Source organism: Mustela nivalis, assembly GCF_964662115.1.
Source record: "Mustela nivalis genome assembly, chromosome: 7".
Lineage (NCBI taxonomy): Eukaryota > Metazoa > Chordata > Mammalia > Carnivora > Mustelidae > Mustela > Mustela nivalis.
The window spans coordinates 92,702,651-92,706,863 of record NC_139026.1 but is presented as its reverse complement, the minus strand read 5'-3'; positions in this window follow the sequence as shown (position 1 = coordinate 92,706,863).

The following is a 4,213-nucleotide window of genomic DNA, read 5'->3' as shown; positions in this document are numbered from 1 at the left end:
GCAAATAATCCAAAAATTTGTATGGCATCAGAAGAGACCCCGAATCACTAAGGAAATGTTGAAAAATAAAAATAAAGCTGGGGCATCACGTTACCTGATTTCAAGCTTTATTACAAAGCTGTGGTCACCAAGACAGCATGGTACTGGCATAAAAACAGACACATAGACCAGTGGAACAGAGTAGAGAGCCCAGATATGGACCCTCAACTCTATGGTCAATTAATCTTTGACAAAACAGAAAAAAAATACAGTGGAAAAAAGACAGTCTCTTCAATAAATGGTGCTGGGAAAACTGGACAGCTATATGTAGAAGAATGAAACTCGACCATTCTCTTACACCGTACACAAAGATAAACTCAAAATGGATAAAAGACCTCAACGTGAGACAGGAATCCATCAGAATCCTAGAGGAGAACATAGGCAGTAATCTCTTCGATATCAGCCACAGCACCTTCTTTCAAGATATGTCTCCAAAGGCAAAGGAAACAAAAGCAAAAGTAAACTTTTGGGACTTCATCAAAATCAAAAGCTTCTGCACAGCAAAGGAAACAGTCAAAAAAACAAAATTATATATATAATTTATATTATATTATATTATTTTATATTATTTTATTATATTATATAATTATATATTTATATTATATATTATTATATTATTATATATTATATATATACACAATAGAATATTATTCAGCTTTTAAAATGAAGGAAATTCTAACATAAAATGCATTAACTTTGAAGGCATTTTGTTAAGGATGTAAGCCTATCACCAGACAAAAAGACAAATCCTATATGATTCCACTCATATTAAGTAGTTAAAGTTGTCAAAATCATAGAGATAGAAAATACAGTGTTGGTTGCCAAAAGCTGAGAGGTAGAAGGCCAGCTATGTATTGGGAGAGAATATTTGAAAAACATTTATCTATTAAAAGTTATGTAAGACATATAAAAAAAAAGTTCTTATAAAACAAGAATTAAAGGCAAAAAAAAACCAATAGGCAAAAACTTTAAAAGAAATATTATCAGATATGATATATGAATGTTAAACAATCAAATGAAAAGATCCCTAACATGACTAGTCATCAGGATAATGTTAGTTAAGTCAATTGATATCCACTAGAATGACTAAAGTTAAAAACACTGTGAATACCAAATATTGATAAGGATTTAATACAACTTGAACTCACACATTGCTGATGGTAATGCAAAATCCAAGACACTTTGTAAACCAGTTGGGAGTATCATTAAAGTTAAATACACAGTTATCTAAATCATTAATCTCATCCCAAATATTTTATTAAGAGAAATGAAAATATATGTCATCATGAAGTTATGTTCACAATTGTTCACAGTTTCTTTTTCCATAAATGTTAAAAAAAGAAAGCAAATCAAATTCAGGTTCAATAGGTTGATAGATAAACAAATCACAGTACATCTCTATGTAATAAAATACTACTCAGCAATGAAGAGAACAAGCTACGGATATTAACATATTTATTAACATAAATAAGTCCCTAAAGCATTATGCTAAGAGACAGATGTTATTACAAAAAGATACTGTGTAGGGGTGCCTGGGTGGCTCAGTGGGTTAAAGCCTCTGCCTTCGGCTCAGGTCATGATCCCAGGGTCCTGGGATCAAGCCCCACATTGGACTCTGCTCAGCAGGGAGACTGCTTCCCCACCCCCCACCCCCTCCACCCCCACCTCTCCCTGCCTGCCTCTCTGCCTATTTGTGATCTCTGTCTGTCAAATAAATAAATAAAATCTTAAAAAAAGATACTATGTGATTCCATTTGTATATAATACTAGAAAATTAAATATAATGACAGAGCTGATCTGTGATTCTTAGAGGCTAAGGATGGAGAAAGGGGGTTGACTGTAAAGGTGCATAAAAATCTTTTTTGGAAAATGGAAACTTTCTATATCGTGATTTTTTTTAAGTAAGCTCTGTGCCCAACATGAGACTTGAACTCAGACCACAAATTCTTTTATCCTGAATATATAAGAATGCCTATAACTCAAAAAATAAAAGATAAACACATCACTCTTAAAATGAGCAAAAAAAATTCATTTATTTGATCACTAATGGCCACTGAGTTCATGGAAACATACTAATCTGATTTATTAGTATGGAAATTAAAGTTAAACTCACTATGTAATACCACTTTCCACTGAGTAGACTGGTTAATAGCAAGAAGACAGATAAGTGCTGGCAAAGATGAAGAGCTATGATAATTTTCTACTTTTCTGGGGGCTATATAAAACATTTTGTCAACTTCTGGTCTAGTTAAAATGCATAAATAATGGGGTGCCTGGGTGGCTCAGTCTGTTAAGCATCTGCCTTCAGCCTGGGTCATGATCTCAGGGTCCTGGGGTTGAGACCCATATTGATGAGACCCATATTGAGATCCCTGCTCAGGGGAGAGTCAACTTCTCCCTCTGCTTCTCCCTACCCTCTTGCTTGTGCACTCTCTCTTCATTAAATAAATAATTTTTTTAAAAAATCTAAAAATTTGCATAGATATATCAAAGATACCAATAATGACATTATTAAAATAGAAATATTCTTATATTGATAAAAATGAAATTTAGAACTAAATAAAACTATTCTCAAATTGCAATTAAATAATAAAATAGCTTCTATATAGAACGTATTACAGAAACAAATTGCCAAGTTTACCATCATCGTAGGGGATCATCACATATCTTACTAAATATTAAAAAATAAAGCAGACAAGAAATAAGAAAAAAATGTAAAGAAGTAAAGAAGTACAAGTAACAAGATTAATACAATAGATATACAAGAACATATGTAAATAACAGACCTATAATGTGTGTATTGCTAAAACAAAAAAATAGTTTCTTCTTCAGTACATCAGGAACAATTACAAAAAAAAATTAGGCAATCAAGTTAGATTTATCACAATTAGAAATGCATATCATGCAGATACTATTCTCTGAAAATAAAAAGTCAAAAACTAGAAAAGCTCATTAACAATTCCCTCATATTTGCTTCTGTTTTACAAGTTTATTGGATTATCTTGACACAAAATCATTACAGCAGGGTGATATGTCTCTCTCCCCTTTACCCATAAATGTCAAAGCACATCAGTTCTTATATAACACATCATACAATTTTGAGGTTCTAGAATTACTGTACAGGATTCTGTAGTAGAGTACATGCTAAAGAGATAAATGTTCTTCAAAAAGAAATTACATTGGGGCACCTGGGTGGCTCAGTGGGTTAGAGCCTCTGCCTTCAGCTCAGGTCATAATCTCAGGGTCCTGGGATGGAGCCCTGTGTCAGGCTCTCTGCTCAGAAGGGAGCCTGCCTTCCTTCCTCTCTCTCTGCCTGCCTCTCTGCTTACTTGTGATCTCTGTCTGTCAAATGAATAAATAAAATCTTTTAAGAAAAAAAAAAAAGAAGTTACACCATTGAGGACCATCATCCCTAAGGAAGTACATCTTCTTGGGGTGGTCCAGAATCCTTTTGTCCAGCCCATGGGTGAGGGCCATGCCAGGGCTGGGCCTTTCTGGAAGCTCTGGGCACAACATGGGACAAACCCTGGGGAGCATTCAGCAACAGAAGGGACCTGGAATCCCAAACAGTCCCACCACTCACCAAACAACACCAACCAAGACACATTTCACTGAATAGGAAAACAAATGTAAACCAACAAGGTTCAGATCCTGCTCCATCAGGGATCCTGACTGGATCTCTGTGGCAGTCCTCCACCCAGCAGATGAACACACATGGGTGGGACACAGAGAACAAAACAGCCAGCAGCCTTCATGACCCTTCAGCCAGCAGTGTCCTGATCCATGGCTGTGAGGGTGAAGAGGAGTATATCTGCTTTGAACAGGTATCCCCACAAAGGGTATCTGGGGGACCTGAGGGACTAGAGGCAGGGCACACCACTCTGTGCTGTCCACTGAGTGCCCTCAGCCTGGATAGTGCTTATACTTGCTGCTGAGACAGCTGGCCTAGCTATCAGAGGCTCTGCTGATTGGGGGCTGCAATAGGGCTTTTTGCCAAAGACATTGGACAGAGTCAAAGTAAAAATGACAAGATAAACCAATGCAACATATCACTTTGCCCCCTGAAAAGCAGCAACAGTGGACCCAGGATGAATGCCCTCTCCTGGCAAGGTTGTAGGCAAGGCTCTGCACTGGCCAGCCTTACTTTTATCTCCTCTAACAAGTTGTCCAGCAG